The sequence below is a fragment of the Etheostoma cragini genome, chromosome 1, assembly GCF_013103735.1.
Source record: "Etheostoma cragini isolate CJK2018 chromosome 1, CSU_Ecrag_1.0, whole genome shotgun sequence".
In the NCBI taxonomy this organism is placed as follows: Eukaryota; Metazoa; Chordata; class Actinopteri; order Perciformes; family Percidae; genus Etheostoma; species Etheostoma cragini.
Window position 1 is genome coordinate 17,736,668 of NC_048407.1, and position 17,480 is coordinate 17,754,147.

Consider the following 17,480-nt stretch of genomic DNA (forward strand, 5'->3'; position numbering starts at 1 on the left):
GCAGAGTCTGAATCTGCACTTAAGAAACCTCTGGTTGGCTCGACAAGACATTTATAAGCAAAGTGCAGCTACAGCGAAGAAAGCCCAGAAAGCATGACTTGAAGCTCAAAGAATAAAGCCCAAGAAAGAACCGTCTATGATAATCACTTTTTTGAATAGGACATAAAAAGAGAAATCTGCTGAAATGATAGAGAAAGCCTGTGGTTTGGCCCATGCAGTAAATTTCCCATGAGCCTCTTTGACAATCTGAGGGGATAGGCACTCTGGCACACGCCACACGCCCACAACACACACACACACACACACACACACACACACACACACACACACACACACACACACACACAAACACACACACAGAGAGTGCGGTTTCTGCCAGTCAGTATGAGTGTTCAGTATGGGAGGAGGCTTGTCCGAGGGAGGATAATTGACAGGAGGTGGGTGAGGACTAGACTGAGGGGGACCAGAGAAAGATGGGAAAGGTTGTCCTGTCTGAGAAACAGTAACACTTGTTCTTTTTTCCACTGGACACGACAGTCTGTCAAATCTACAGACATTTTGCGTACTGTAAGAGAGTGGAATGACATCGTGGAACATGTGTTAATGACCAAAAATGTTTATATTTAGAAAAATATGGATCTTTTACTTTTGCTGGAATATTATATGACCACAACTAATGACCCAGCAGACTGCATACAAGTATATACAAATTACCTCAAAACCTTTCCTCTTACAATTATGTTCACATGCAGCTAATTTGCAATAGCGATTTACGTTCACTGTCGAGGCTTGTTTGAAGAGTTACGTTTTTATACTGCAGTGCAAAGTCACAGGGAGGAGGCCAGGCACGGTTCGGGATCCCATCACAGTTGACTTTTTGAATGTTTACCATGCTCTTGATGATGCTGCCAACCTCAACGAAGTGTTTTAATTTTCCAACCTTAACCATAATGCTCTTACCATGACCACAGTGATTCCCTAACTCTAACCAAATGCTTTGAGTTGCCTAAACAAAAACAAAACAAAAAAAAGGTTATTATGCTTTAGTTGCAAGGAGTGGCTATTGTGGCAAAAACAAAAGACAATTGACAATAAACTGTTTGCACCAACAGTAAATATAAAAATGCATGTTAATAAAAACCGGAAACTTCCAAAAGAAGATGGAATTAAAAAAAAATAATGAATAAAACTTCAATCTGACGGCCTTGCATTTCCTCAAATGTATTACTAATTGCAAATGATATGCATGTGAACATAAGCTGAAGAAGACACCATCCCAGTCAGATGCTTGCTTGTACATACTGCATGCACGTGCATCAGGGCTATGGTTGAGTTTTTTTTGTGATAGCAAGGAGAAAGACTTTATGTCTTTGGTTAGGGGTGGGGTTGAGGGTAAACTGGGGAAGTACAATGTTCCTCCTCATCCTCAGCAAAGCTAAATTTATTGGTTACCATCTGCAGGGTGGAGGAGTTTGGGTTGTGGCCAGGCCAAAGAAAGGCTTCTAATTAAACAGTCATCATTATCAACTTGTGGTCAGTGATCATCGTCCCCAACACTGGTTCCCCAAGATGAACACGGAATCATTGAGGCTTTCCCTGAAGCCCATGTTGGACTGAATTAAAATAGACGAAGAAGAAACAGAAGAGAAAAGTGCTAGCAATTTTTTTTTCTTTTGGCATAACAGGCAGCATGAGGCCCTGTGCCATATCCACTCAGGTTTAAACAATTACACAACATCAGAGAACGCAGTAGAGCCTCAGTGCTGGCACAACCGTCATGCTTTTGACTGCTGTACTTCAGGCCATGGTTGCAGACATGGCCAAGTGTCTCATGTAAGCGGAGCTTTCGATAATTTCAATTAGTGTAAGAGGGTGTGCCTGCAGTATCTGTATCACTGCTGCTGGAGGAGCTTTGCTTTGAGGTTGACAGCCCCTTAATATAGTATTTCTTAGTTTGATGTGTGAGTGACACAGAGCCGCTCCAAGAGGATGGCAAAATGGTTTATTAGGACCTAATTAGAGCCCTGTGATTAAAGGGGAAGTGACTGTGATTATGAGACCTGCAGATGATGTGGAAACATGGATGAATATTCAGAGGAGAAATAGCACAGTATGCATGAGCCTGTGTGTGTTTTGCTACAGAGTCCGGGCTGCCTCGGAGCAGTCGTGTTATGATATCATCTTTACAGCAGATCTACAGCAGAGGAGCTTTACAACTTAAGCTATTAGGCAGAAGATACATAAACGAATATGCTGCTACAGCTGATGTTTTTTGTGAGTATGTGTGCACTTGCTTCATTTAGTAATTCAAACATTTGATGAACAGCTCTTGTACCCTAAACATGATGATAATAATAATATTAATAATAACAAATGAAGATAGCCACCTCAATTGTTTATGTCCGTGGTTCCTGTCCGGCATGTAAGTGTAACACATCAGACTTTCACAGCCAATTGAACGTGAAACCATGAGGAATGTTCTGCAAAGCCAGGTCTACTTTGGGAAGCTAAGGGCACCGGCACAGAATCACACATTCTTGTGAACTTCAGAGGGTTTAGTCAAAGAGATAAATTGTCTTGTTATTATTATTAGCAGTCTTCATGAATGGAACAATTGTCATTGGACTTTCTTTCTTTTTTCGCATCACAAACTTCTAACTTTTTCAGATATGTGATAGCAACTGCCATCAGAAATCATTTATGGGAGTGTTCTGAGGGCAGGAGATTGTCAGCACGGCTTTCCGATTTTACAATTTCACAACTGACTTCCTCCTTAAAATGACACAGGCTTACCTGCCTATTACTCCCTTTGATTTCTACAGTACATGCTTCTGCGCTCTGAGAGGTATTCATAATAAGCTTAAACTCCACTGGCTTCATTGCTATAGGGTGCTTATCTCTCGGCTATTCAAGAGAAAGAAGGGTAATATTTTTTCCAATTTCAACATTTTACTGTTAGGCCACAGTCTGCCCAAAACCATGTTTAGGGGGCCGTTTGGAAGAACAGACATGCACACGAATATGAACACATACATGCACACATGCACTGACACAAGCACACACACATACATACATACACACACACACACACACACACACACACACACACACACACACACACACACGACAGTTCTTTGAAAATATTATTTTTCCATTTAAACATTGAAATAGTACAGCTGTGACTTTCTTTAGCTGGAGGAAAGTCACATATTTCAGCACATTTATTCATATGTCTTATTCATTGTACATTGTATCTGACATTTCTAAAAGTTGTAGGAACCAGTCATCTAGTTTTATTTAAAAGGCTGCCGGGCTCAATCAATTGAAATTTACGTCTGTTATATTCAGAGAAAAATAATCCTGAAAAGTGTTTTTCTTTTATTACATAGATCATACTTACCTTGCAGTACTTACTGCGTGTTTGGACACGCAATATAATCTATTTACATTTTCATTTTGTCCCAATGGAATGTTCAAAGCATATTCAGCTTTAAAATGTATACTCATATGTAATGGAAGATATACTGGTACTTGAAAACTAGTTTGCGGTGAGTGGTAGTGGCCATGGAGGGCCTTCTTTCTTTTGCTTGGAGCAATGTCAGCTTTTCTTGTAGAATAATGAAAAGCATATGTTGGGCAATTGAAGAAAACACAGGGATCTTTCATGTCACCCACCTGTTGTGTTTTCAGCACAGTTAACCTAACGTTACTATTTTCTGAACAGCCACACTAGAGACTCTTTTTTCTGCTCTTCTACTGCGTTCTCTTATTCAATATTCTTTAATGCTCTGCAAAGAATACCTAAGGGTTATTGGTCTTACACTAATGTACTAATAGCACTAACTTAAAGGACCAAACTAAACCTTAATGTCTAGAATTTAAATACACATAATCTGTAGGTGCAAAGTGTTTGTTTGAACTACATCTTTCTCCAGCAGTTAACAGTGCGCAGTAGGTTTGTACTGTGAGTCTAAGTGCTCCCCTGCCCTCTGCCTGCTGAGTTTCTCAGTTTTACCGTTCCTTGTGCCATGCTGTAATGGGCTCCCAGGACATGATGGGAATATAATAACTGCTTGACGATGTTTTCCTTACCCCCCTCATTCTCCAGTAAATGTAAAATGTGCCTAGAAACACGGCATATATGGCACAGGTTGTGATGTCAGTTGTTATTGCTGGATATGCGAACCAGTAAATTTTGGATTATTTTCCGCCAACTGCTGTGCAGAGTGCATTATGTCACAAAGGCCACATTGTACCTAGCTGGGTGTAGAGCAGTGTTGTCTCTCTCTGTCTCTCTCTCTTTCCCTTGTTCTGTGCGTTGCTCAGCCACCTTATGTGCCTCCAGTCCAGACTTAGTTTATGCATGCTTTCTTTCCTTGTGCTCCAAATCAATGGACAATGAATCTATAGGATACCTTACATGATGTGGGAAAATCATGCATTAAAAAGTGTGCAGATGTATGGTCATGAAACTAATCCACCCTCAACTCGCCCCCATTTTTGTTATTTGCAAAATCTCTGTGGGTATTTTAGTGGTATTATAATATTGAGGCTGTATTTCTTAAATTATGGGATGTTCATACATTCGCATCGATAGAGATAGTCTGTGAAATGTCAGTCTAAATGATGAGATTAATAAACCAAATATTTTTTCATTACATTGTTGTACAATTGGGACTCCAGCTCTGCTTTTGTTCATTGCAGGATGGAATGGAAGAGCCTCCTGTATTTCCGCTAATTAAATTTGCCACTAACATGAGCTGGCAGGAACCTCTTACCTTGTTTGACTTATTTATTGCCTGACTAGAGAGGTAATTTGACCTTTTATTTGAAAGGCTCTTTTTGTTAATCCAGAAAAGGAGTGTAAAGACTCAATTATACCAGTGATCAGTTGCTCAAACACTACATTTGTTTCCTCGGGTGGGGGGGGGGGGGGGGGGGGGGGGGGGGGGGGGGGGGGGGGGGGGGGGGGGGGGGCTGCTCTGAGCGTCTTGACCCTTTCTCCTGGCCCTTCCACCTCTACAGGCCAACAAGAGGGGAGAGGTAAACTGGGAGAGAGAAAGGGGGATGAGGGGCGGGAGGGAGACATGAGGGAGAGAGAGAGAGAGAGAGAGAGAGAGAGAGAGAGAGAGAGAGAGAGAGAGAGAGAGAGGAAAGTGCCCTACAGTTCCTGCCATGTCACTGGAGATTTGTGTCCTCCTTTTAAATCATTTCCCTCTTAAGAAGATTAAGAAGGCAGAAATATTCTCAAACTGATCATTTTCCCTCCCCCTAAATGGACTCATTTGCATTTGCAAACGCTGTTATTAATTGTGGGTTTCAAAAAAAGACAAATGACCTCTGCAACTGTAAATAAAAAAGAAAAAACAGAGGTTGTAATGTTAATTGTTAAAATGGCTGTACAGGGGCCAGTGGAGCTGAAGCAAAACATATGCCCTCATCGGTATTAGATTTACACCATGGCCACATGCACTACAGTACAGGCTTAGTTTTTTATTTATTTATATGACCGTTAAATCTTAGTTAAGATTTCAGTCAATTTTCCTCAAGTAAATAGAGTTGTCCTGTGTGTGTGCTCTGTCGTCAGTCATTAAATTGGTTTAGTATTTCATCAGAGAAGAAAGACTACAGATGTTAGCAGGGTGCATAGAAACTCGCAGTGAAATGCTGTTGAGTACAGTGTTATATCAATGAAAGCTACATATTTTTCAACATGGAAAACACAATGAACAACTTTAGTCCTTCCTTTTCTGAGAACACTTCGGCTCAGACTTTTTTTACAATGTTAAATGCTACAAAGGTCCCCACATGACCTCAGTTAAAGTTGTCTGCCTGCATTCTGGTGAGCTCGCCGCTAAAACAATTATTGCCAACTTAAGCCTGCCTCTGCAGATCGAAAAATGTGCAAGAGTAATAAAAGTCATTGATGGAAAAGACCAATATCGTCGCTGCTTCTCCGCAAACAAGGAAAACACTGAATAATTTGCGGACACCAATGCCTTGATGTAACCTGATCATTTATGGATCAGTTGTTTCCTTTCTTGTTTAATTCACCATGTGATTGATTTTCAGTGCAGTACTGTTGGAAAATATCCACACTAAACCGTGCCTGAAATAGGGAATCATTTGAATACAGATGCTTACGGCTTAGACCTTGTCACTGGAAACCACTTGGAGCCAGGAGACAATTGCAGGTTGATTGTGTTGCTTTTGATAGAAGTTGTGATTCCTTTGTACATGGCAGAGATATTTGCATCTAAATGCTTATTGTAGACATCTAAACAGCATAAAGACTGATTGTAAATGCCAGCTGTTGGGCTATACTCGGGAATAAAAAAAAGAATTTCAATAAGGAAAATTGGGATGGAAATGAGGAAATTATTTTTAAACAGTGTAGCTGAAATCAATAAGTAAGAAATGGGAGCGTTTGTCGCGCTGGTTGTATTTGTCATCTTTATTGAGCGTGTTTGTACAATCACATGTGAATCTATTTACAGTTAGCTACTGTATGTTGTATTTTAACTAATGGAAACAGGGTTTTATTCAGATGAATTATTTCTTATTGTTTAGTTCTTTGATTCTCTACATGTAGCTAGGTTACAGTGCATGCATTAGAGATGTATCAATTATGTTGGAATTTGCTGTTGGTTAATTTATAATATTGGAAATATAATACAATTGTTTTATATTTGACGTATGTTCTTTCAAGTTATGTTTACAGGTATTTGAGATTGTTGGAACATGCCATTTGAACCTTTGTACTATCTGTGTGTGAGTGCAAGTGTTCGTACATGCGCTATGTATGTAAGTGCAATCATACAGTATATGTGGGTGTACATGTGTGTGTCTGTCTTGTGCCCAAAGCAGAGTGATGCCCCTGCTGATACTGCTCCTCTAGCTCTTTGTCCTGCTGCACTCAGTGTGTCTGCCTCCTCGGGAGACTGGCAGGCTTCTCTAGTGTAGCTCCACAAAGGCCCAGCCTCCTTTGAGGTGTTAAAAACTTCCATTTATGCATCTCCCTGGACAAAAAAGCACCAAGCCCATTTGAGTATAGTAGCAACACAGGCAGACATTGTGGCCACGCTTCTCTAGCACTCATTTCACAGATTCTAAAACCAGTATGTGGTGAACAGGATTTGAGAGGCTAAAGTGCCCCGTGAGGGCAAGGCGATAAGAGGGTAGAAACGCCACCACGCAGGAAAACTAGAAGATGGGTCCAGGAAAATAAACACATTACCTGGGAGAGAGGAAAAGACTTGTTTTCATACCCCTGCCCCCAACATACACAAATCCCACATTGAATAAGAAAGAAACCGAGAAAGTAAAAAAAAAAAAAGGAAAAGAAAATATGTGTGTATATCTTGGAAGTTAAGAAAAAAGGTCTCATCAGTGTGCAAAAAGACAAGCCTGTTCTGTGTTCTCTGTCTTTACAGTCTTTGGAGTGAAGAATATGTGAGAGGGCATCAAAGAGAATTGCTGGTTGCATGCCTGCCTGTTAGGAGCACTGGGGACTGAATGCCATCCACTGTGGAGGATAACATTCTATTTGCTGGTTGATTCTCTCCCTTCACCCTGCCTCAGCCCAGTTGCTCAGTAAATAGACTTTTATTCTTGTTATTTGACGCAGAGGAAATGACAGACAGTGTATTTGTAGAAGAGGACATGAAAGCCTTGTTCAGCCACAGCACTGTATCTGTATCAGGCAATTGCTTGCAACAAACTCTGGGTATAATAGCAGCTGATTTTCTTTTCTGACACTATTGCACTTCAGCTCTGCCAAAATACCGCTCACTGTTTCACTCTCAACTAAGATATTTTCACTGGTGTGACGCTATGGTCGTCATTCCTGACACGTTGGTGCTAGACATTTTGTGAGTGTCTAGTCTGTTGTAGTTCAGCAACAGCACAGGGTCAACCACGGAAAGAAAAAAAGGCAGTTCTAGACAGACATTGGACAAAGGTAAAAAGAGGAGAGAAGAGAGATTTGCAAAGCTGTGACAGTTAACGGTGTGCTGGAGCATAAAACAGCAGTTTGCACGTGATTGTCCTGTTTCTAACACCAAGTAACGCAATGATATGGTGGATTTCTTAAAGAAATAAAGCTTGTCCTTCTAACAACGCTGTATTGCACTTCTTTTTTTTTCGTCCTTGGCTGTCCATGGTTTATCTTAACAGTAAGAAGTTAAATAGACTATGAGCTAACAATGAATCCATAAACAATCTATGCCAAAGTGTCCGCAGTCTACCTGAACACTAGCTGTTTCCTGACCAGCAATGTCCTCTCATGCCCGGTTATGGTGATTACTCACTGCACGGGAGCTGTCGTTTCATATTTCACAGATGATGCTACTGCAGAGAGGAATGACTTTATGAAACTGGATATTTAACAGACAATCACATGTGTTCAATTACTATATCAGACCCTTCTGTGGCAGAATGTTCTGCGCTTCACCCCTTCACCCTCCACACTGCGCCCCCTCCCACCCTCTTCCTTCCATTTCCCTATTTCTCCTGGGACCACTGTTATAGCCTCACCTCATTGCATCCCAAACTCCCCAGCCTGACTGACTGTGTGGCTGCTGCTTCCGCAGAGATAACCACACAGCATCCAGGTAGGGAGCAGCCTGCTGATGGCATAGATTACCTCTATTGTCAAAATAACTAACTCTGCAAAATTCCTACTTTAGTATGTTTGCTCGCATGAGAGAGAGAGAGGGGATTTGCAACGGAGGATTTTTTTTTTTAAACATGTTGCAGATCTGGATGAATTCCTAACCAAAGTTGAAGTACAAGTTTTGGCTTGCCTCAAGCATATCCAAACAAAACTACACATGTTAAAATGAGAATTTACATACATGTATGCAGCAGGCATGCAAACATACATACAATTTAAACATGTCCCACATGAATTATTTTTCTATGTAAAGTTAAAGTACACAAAACAAAAAACCTGAATTTGATTGGGACAACTATGTAGTGGTGTGTCTGCCTTGTGCTGTGTACAGTTATGTTGATTAGTTATGGAGGTGTTGTCTATTAATGCTGAGCCACTTTCACATGATGGTTAAAAAACACAACTCCCTGTCATGGTCAGGGGAAATTAAATCAAGCGTAGCCCACACTGTACATGTTTGGAATTTGAAGGTTCAGTTGATTGGAAGGGAAATCTTTCTGAGCTGTGAAGTTAAAAACTGCTTTCCTTTACGTACTGTACAAGCTGTAGTCGTTTGTTTAATGAGTAATATAAAAGACACACAAGTAGTTTCTATGTGGGAGGTTTAAGTACAAGTGAATGAGTTAACGCTATATTATACCCATTGTAGATTCAAATTCCACATTTCTGCAAAGATAGTGTTGTGCCCCCACAAAATGTGAATGTGTGTTTGTGTATGTGTGTTTGTGTGTGTGTGTGTGGGTTTGTGTGTATGTGTCTGCGTCTGAACTATACCAAATTTCGGGACAAATTTAGAATTTTCAAACCAGCGTGGATCAGAGACAGCTTATCCAATTGGTGTCCCCAATTTTGTTTACTGCAATTTCATCATGCACGGACCAAATGGTTTCTGTATTCACTGAGTTCAGGTACAGAAAGATTTTGTGCGTGTGTGTGTGTGATGTTAAAATTTTGCTGCATATGAAAGCTTTTATGGCAACTTTAGTGTGTGTGCATGTGTGTGTGTGTGGGTGTGTGTGTGTGTGTGTGTGTGTGTGTGTGTGTGTGTGTGTGTGTGTGTTAGCTCTGACCAGCCAAAACAAGAGAAAAGGCCACTCTTTGAGAGAAATGCCACAGGTGGCTGTGAGCTCTCTGTCCCTGATCCTTTGATGTCAGCTACATCAGTCTGTTTGGGTGTTTATATCTGAGCTAAACCTCCAGTATTTTCAGTATATTATTATTTTAACAGAAACATAATCGTTGTGGCTGTTCACTTGTGCCAAATTTTTTTCTCTCACCCCTAACAGTTTCTGTCTCTAACTTTCAAAATAATGATGGAAATTATATAATTCAAGTGTGTTTACAATTTTTTTGTAACATGTGGTAAAACTAATCATTTGAATTTGGGTTTGACTAAAATTGTGTTTAATAAGTCGCAGATCCAGTAATTAGGAGTGGGGAGTGCCTGTTTTATGTTTCCTGCCAGTAGGTCTAATTCACAGCAGGAAAAAAAGCTGCTTCATGCAGCTACAATAGGCCAGTTGACACTGACTCTTATTACACCACAGGGATTACTACATTTGCTTAATTATTATATCATTTGGGTTCTATCATTATTTGCAATTATAAATTCCTTTGTTTTTTTTCTCCCTCAGACAAGTAATTAACTTAAATAACCAATGAATAAGGAATGCATTTCCCCATTTATTATTTACCTCATTGTTCCCAATTACCATCAGATTATGAATTCATAGGTTTGTTAATGTATACTCTCTGTAATTATAAGAGCTCTCATTTATTTAGGCACAACAGGAATTAAGTCTATAGTCAGATGTTCGACAAAGACTGCCTTATTGAATTACTGTCTGTGTGTGTGTGTGTGAGAGAGTGAGCACAGGAGTGGGTGGTTGCAGCTGGATTGAACAATTAAATAGTATGTGTTTAGCATTATTTGAGAGGTCGGAGAAGACTGTATTTCTTTTTTTATTAAAATTCCATCCATCTTTGTCCGCTTATCTGATATCGGGTTGCGGGGGGAGCAGCTCCAGTTGGGGACCCCAAACTTCCCTTTCCCCGAGCCACATCAACCAGCACCGACTGGGGGCTCCAGAGGCGTTCCCAGACCAGGTTGGAGATATAATCCCTCCACCTAGTCCTTGCTCTTCCCCGAGGCCTCCCCCCAGCTGGACGTGCCTGGGACACCTACCTAGGGAGGCACCCAGAAGGCATTTTTATCAATTCTTTGTAATACAATTCATTAACATGATCCTGATAAGACGGCCAGTGCTATAATACAATATTTCGTTGCACAATGGCCGTTTTAACACCTAACATACAGGTTACTGGATAAGGTGTGATACCTATGTTAGGATTACGTTTTCAGTAATATCCGACCAAATAGCTTAACAAAAGGACGGTACCACAACACATGTTATTTTTTAAAATGTCAATTATTTTCCTACTCTGTGCCTCCACCAGGTTGGTAAACTTTGTTTACCTCTTTGGTTAAGTCTTTCAAGGCTTTACTGTCGGCAGTGTTTTGATCTCAAGTTTCCGATTCTTTTTACTGCATTGGTAACTCTATTCAGCATGGTCCACGTCTCTTTTCAATCAAGTCTTCAATTGAGTTCCCATGTTCATCAAATCTCGATAGAATGACTCTTTGAGCTCTGCCACCTCAGATAGAGGTTACTCTGTGCAGCCAGTGTCTCCTCGTTGGCCATAGTTTGTGTGGTTGCTTCACGACGCTCAGTAATTTCCTTTGTCTTAGCTCTAATTTCCCGGGGATAGCCAATACTAGACATGCATGCATCCACGTTTGCCAACATTGCAAGGCCAGTTCTTTAGTGAACATAAATTGTCGCTTAGACAGAATATCAAGTTTTTAAGGTCAGATGAGTGCAAGAGAGATTAGCCCGCCATTCCTCTCAGTCACGTGACCGTAGAGAGCAGGAGTCGATATTAAACTCTGAGGTGCTATTCATGTAACAGCTTTCCTTTCAGCCGGGGTCACCTGGGTCCCCTCTTCCCTATTGTCAACTACAGCCTCAAGGCTATACACATTCACAACTGTCTGCAACTCCTGCCTTTATCTGGCTCATTCTGTTAACCTCCCAGCTTTCCATGTAGCAGAGTTTGTGCCGTTCTCTGACAATGCAGTGGTAGTCGGTACATTTATCTGGTCTTGCTGATGGTGGTGTATTGGCCCCGGCGATGGGAGACTGAGGTGCTGTAGCGCAAATTAGTGACAGATCAGTTAAGCGTGACCTTAAAAAACCCTTGGCCTTGTTTAATTGGCAGTGCTGAGGAAGACTAATTGTATAAATCAGCTGGTAATGAGATCTTGGCTTATTGTGAAAAACAAGATAATGTGAGAAAATGAACATGAATGAGCATACAGAATTTTCATCCCTCGAGCTTGATTGTCTGATCAGTGAGTGTTTTTCTCTCTATTGTCATTTCTTCTAAAAAAAGGTGTATACACTGACATACACGTCAGTGTATATAGAACTGGAGTTTCCTGGTAATGTGTGCGTTCTTTAACAAAGCTCTTAAGTTGCAGCACTTTAATGGACATCCAGAGACTAGTAGAGCATGGCCCCTAAATAAATCATTAGCAGGCAGTGCTTGATGAAAGAAAGCAAAATTAAATAAAACAACTATTTTATATGAATGCTGTTTATTAGCTGAATCCACCAACTGGAAGACAGATTAATGAGGTAGCAGAGAAGTAGATTTTAAACATTGTCTAGGATGGATTCCCATTGGTGACAGCTGAGGACTGGAAGTCAGACACTAACAAAGCTGTTTTACATTAGCACAGCTGTGGAGACTCTGACCCTCAGCCAACAGTCACTATGGCCTCAATTCTCTCCCTCTTGTTCTCTCTCTATTTGTTTCGATGTCGGTAAATACAGTTATCTAACACCCTTGTTGATTTTAACCATGTTCCAAATATACTGGTGTTCTTTTGATCAAATAAAACACATTTAAACTGATTGAGAACCACATTTATATGTTGCCTTGTTGGTGGAATTTTAATCAAATATAGATATTTATACAGTTACAAATTATATGATGTTGCATACAAGAACACACTTAAAAACATCCCTATTCATGTTTTCTTTTTGCTTACATTTCAGGTTTTTACATGAATTCAAAATCAACTGACCAGTGATCGCTGGAAGCTGGGGATTGAATCTTTCAGTTTTTGTAAGTATCAATTTGCCCCTTTGGCTGTTTCTGTCTTGCCACATGTCTCATACACCCTGCTGTCTTTCACCCACACTGAACACCTGCATCAAATGAGGTGGACAATTGGATAGTCACACAATGTATGCACAATTAGACAGTTATATAGGGACAACGTTACTGACAGACTATTTAAAACATTAGATCCTCCAACTTATTTTTCTTGCATTTTGTTCTTCTTCAATGTTGTGTTGTGGTTACTCCGGATTCATATTTTCTTTTGCTTTCTTTTACATTGTATTGCTCCTATTGCTCTATGTGAAGGCTTTCTAGTAACTAAATAGCTATTTGAAGCCTTACAGACCAAAAAAAACACATCTTCCCACAGTAGAGAAAATACACATCAGCCTTTGGAGAAAAGTCTTTTGGAATTTATTTACAGGTGACACTGGTCAAAAATGTGAAACCTTGAATGTCATTAGCTTTGAATAAGACTTGAAATAATATTGGAAGTTCAAGTATCATTGACCAAACATGCTTCCTGATTTTAAATTTGTCAACTTTATTTGGTATAACTCTGGTCAACCAATATATTTTGCTTTAAAAGTGGAATTTTTTAAGAGACATTACGGTTGCTATGACATGTGCCAAAAAAAAGTAAAGAAAGCAGAATAGAGAATACTACAGTCCTCTCTGCATCTACACAAATATTACCTAAACAATCTTTGCTCAGCTGCTGCTCGTGCAGGTTTTCTAATAAAAATGTATCTTATATATTAAGCAAATAAAGGTGAGGAACTTCATTGATATAATTCTTTTCTTTCAAATGTCAGTTGGAGATATCATGGGAGTCAAATTAATGTGGTTGAGGAGCTCTTCAATAACAGCTGGGAAATGTCTCTCTGAATTCAAAGTTCATGGCCATTTACCATTGTTTAATCATGCCATTTCACACCACACACCGTCTTCCGCTCAGAAGAACATGCACATGTCTACCAGAGAGCTATCTCTGCTGCTGCACTTTAGTTTTGTTGAGTTTGATATGCCCGTTTTTGTTTAAAACATGGACAAAATTTTAGGAACAATGCATTTGTGACTCCTAATATTAGCTATGATCAACTACTGGTGTGCTCACACACACACGGATCTTTTACTTTATCAACCTGCTGCAGCTTTCCTCTTTCTGGGGAGTTTGAGATACCTGACACCAGATGTTGTGTTTTATAAAAATGTAACATACTCTAGCTTCATTAACAGACAATTTTAATAAAAGATCTGAATGTAAAGATCCCAGTTGAGTTATCAGCAGAACCTACCTACAGTAGGAGCCTAAGAGGGCTAACATGATATAAATCAGTTAGAAATTGCCTATAGTTTTCAATGTATAAGTATTGGCTCCATCAATGTAAAAACTAACTAGAGTATAGAAAAACATCCCCACGTATCAAGAAACGTCTCAAGCTTCTACTAGATGAGCCACGTAATTGTTTGAAAATAAATAACAGAAATTGTGAATACTTAATGGGCTATGAATAATCTACCTGTGTTATGTCTACTGCCTCCTGCTGGTCCAGCTAAAACCGCTCCTTCTCAGATAGCTAATACAGTACATTGCCTCCTGAAGTTTTGATAATACTCAATACTACAAGTGTTAGTGGTTAAGTTATTAAATCACTGTAATGTTATTAGGCACCAGTTAGTATTTGTTATAAAAGAAAAAACACATGAAGTCTTAGTTGGAACTTCATACAATCCAAAATTGAGATCCTTTTACATACAGGTTTAATTAATCTGAAAACATGACAGGAAGTAATTTAGTTTGTGTCAGGACTTATAGAACAAGTTTAACTACACACCTGAAATCTCATTTGGAAACACCTGAAGACATGTTGGACCATCTGAAGAGGCCGTACACTCTTGGTTATTATGTGCCATTTATCTAATAAGCAATAGCCTCATGGTCTCACGGCTCTCAGCCCAGTATCGGTGGCACCGCTCAAGGAGGCGAGGCAGGGGAGATATCGTGTCAAATTGAAATAAACAGCACTTCACCGTAAAAGGAATATGAATAACCTTTGAATGGTTATTCGTCATCCATTATTTATCAAATGGGCCTCTTCAGCCCACTGACCCTGCAGTGATTAAGGTCAAAATGTTGCTTAACACAGGCCGCTTAACAAAGACCACCTAACAAAGATTTTAATTTCATCAGCCTCGATTGCTTCAGAGGATCCCAGTGTCAATTTGGAAAACTAATTTTTGCACATCATTACCTGGCAAGAATGTAAACAGCCCCCCTCCCCATGCCCCCCCACAAAAAAAAAGTTTATCCATCTTCCCAAACTCTGCATGCAATTGTATTACTCCTAAATTACCACATTTTGAAGTGCTAAAATATAATTTTAGTGTTGTCAAATTAATTAGGTGGGTTGTTATGTGGGCTTTTCTTTTTACAGTTAGTGATTAAGTGTAGCCTAGATTTAATCACATGAAAAGGAGCTGACCTCTAAGTTTATTATTATTATCATTATTTGAAGGTTTGATGGACTTTATTTCATTCTAGAATAAAAATCTAATATGGACTTGGCTGCTGTCCTTGTTTTCGAGGTATGTTCCCTTGTACTGTAGGACAGACTTTAACCTAGTGGCTATATACGGCAGAAAGTAGGACCAAAGAACATGCCATCAATCCTCTTGCTACCCCAGCTGTGGAAAGTAATGCATAACTAAAAGTCCGGTAAAATGAATTAATGATTTCAACCATGAACTTTTCTCCCAAAACGCCATGAATCGTCTCCAACTGATAATGCAGCCCGACCGTGGAGTGTGAAATCCCTGTTGCGTTGAGAGTAGCCAGTTAATTGATTCGCAAATTATTTAAAGTTTGTGGTGCCCAGGGGAGTGCTAGAGTCTAATGACGGCCCATTTTGAAAGAGTGGAAAAACTCTTCCCTGGCAAGCCGGTGTTAAATTGTAACAGTTGAATCGGGGCACCAAGAAGAGAGATGGTGTCCAGTATTGTGTTAGATTGGGTTAGCTGAATATGCTCTTTAAATTGGGATATATCTTATCTTAAATAGGAGATCTAATTTCATTGTCCTTTATACCTCTTTTCAGAGGCTTTGCTTTTACATTTGTGGTGCTTTTATCCCCTCTGTTTTTAATACAGATACAAAGGTAAATATTTGTGTATATAGTCAGTTTCCAGATGCCATTTTTTCTAGTATGACACTCAAAGCAAATTCAGCCATTCACTTTCCGCTGAGTGTTTACTGCAAAATGAATTGTGTTTGACTGACCTGGACAGGAGGAAATGTTGCAAGCTACAACTCTTTAACAGGTTCATACTCTGTCTGTGGCATATGTGACATTTGAAGGAAAAGCTGACTATGTAAATTAGTAAGAAATCAGTAGACAAAAAAATAAATAAGTTAATTTGTGGTAAGATAAGACCTACATAAAGCAAGTGATTCAGTGCAGAATAGGCTCATCTAGTAGCACGCACACTGTACGTTCCGTTGCTTTTTAGTTGAATTTGTTTGATCTCTGTGTTAATATCAAGAAGCCTCTAATCTCGACCCATTAGCAACTGCTGTCATTCAGACACACGTTGTCGTCCTGATTTAAATAAAATGAAATGAAGATAGTTGTTTCTGGTCCCTTGGCTTCACTCATTGCCATTAACATATGCTCTGTGCCCTGCTTCTTTCCATCTTATTTATGACTTTAATTTGTTGTGTGGGCTGCGCAAGAAATCAAATTTAATCCAATCCTCCCAGGGACCCTGTCATATAATAACATGGTAATTTCTGTGTATCCTTTTGAAAAATGAGGAAATTAATTCTTCCTGACATGTTCTAATTATTCCAGTGTGAACGGCGGATGGGCTCCCCTCCTTCCTCCCATCCCCCAACCCCCTAAGTGTCAGTTGCCGACGGGTGGCGAGGTGCTAATGCTGACCAGCAGCGCGTTTAATTTGAAACATGAGCAGACACCTTTCAACACACCTTCCTAATGTTGGAGTGGCTCACACAAATTAATTCACTACTCATCTGGCAGCTCTAACTGAGGTGTGTTTGTGTGTGTGTGTGTGTGTGTGTGTAGGTTAAGGGATGGGGGAGGGGGTCAATGGGACACTAGTAAAGATAACATAAGGTGTGTCTATGTGTATGTGTGTGTGTGTGTGTATGTGTACGACACTGTATAGTAGGTGTAAATCCAAATATGTCAGTGTGTGTGGGCACGTGCTGGACCAGGTATCACCATATTTCCTGTGACTGGGTGTTGAGTTGGCGCAAAGATGTCTGCTGGGATGTTGGGATTGCATGGACAGGTTTTTTTTACCCTCTCTGGATCTCCCTCCTCACAAACCAACAGTACCTTTTCACACATGCCATTACTCTACTTGGAGCACTGAAAGACTTATTAAATTAGACTGTCAACAGGCAGTCTTTAGCTTATCACTTTAATTTGCATAGGGACACTACTGACAGACGTTGTGGAACAATGATCTTATTTTCCGTTTTCAAGATAAATAAAATCCATAGCAGATCGAAGGTGAACTCTCATTATCATAATATTATAATTTCAAACCAGGCTTGCTATGGATTTCCACTCTGTAAAAAAAAATCACAATT

At 39.9% G+C, this 17,480-nt stretch overlaps 1 protein-coding gene across 6 annotated transcripts in view; it reads left to right on the plus strand.

Moving 5' to 3' along the window:
• Positions 1-17,480, plus strand: part of sox6 (SRY-box transcription factor 6) — a 133,041-nt gene that overhangs the window by 8,312 nt on the left and 107,249 nt on the right. For all 6 annotated transcript variants that reach the window (XM_034869117.1, XM_034869109.1, XM_034869140.1 and 3 more), the window contains one exon: positions 12,796-12,865. The gene's annotated coding sequence lies outside the window, so the exon portion shown is untranslated. The remainder of the gene's footprint in view (positions 1-12,795; positions 12,866-17,480) is intronic.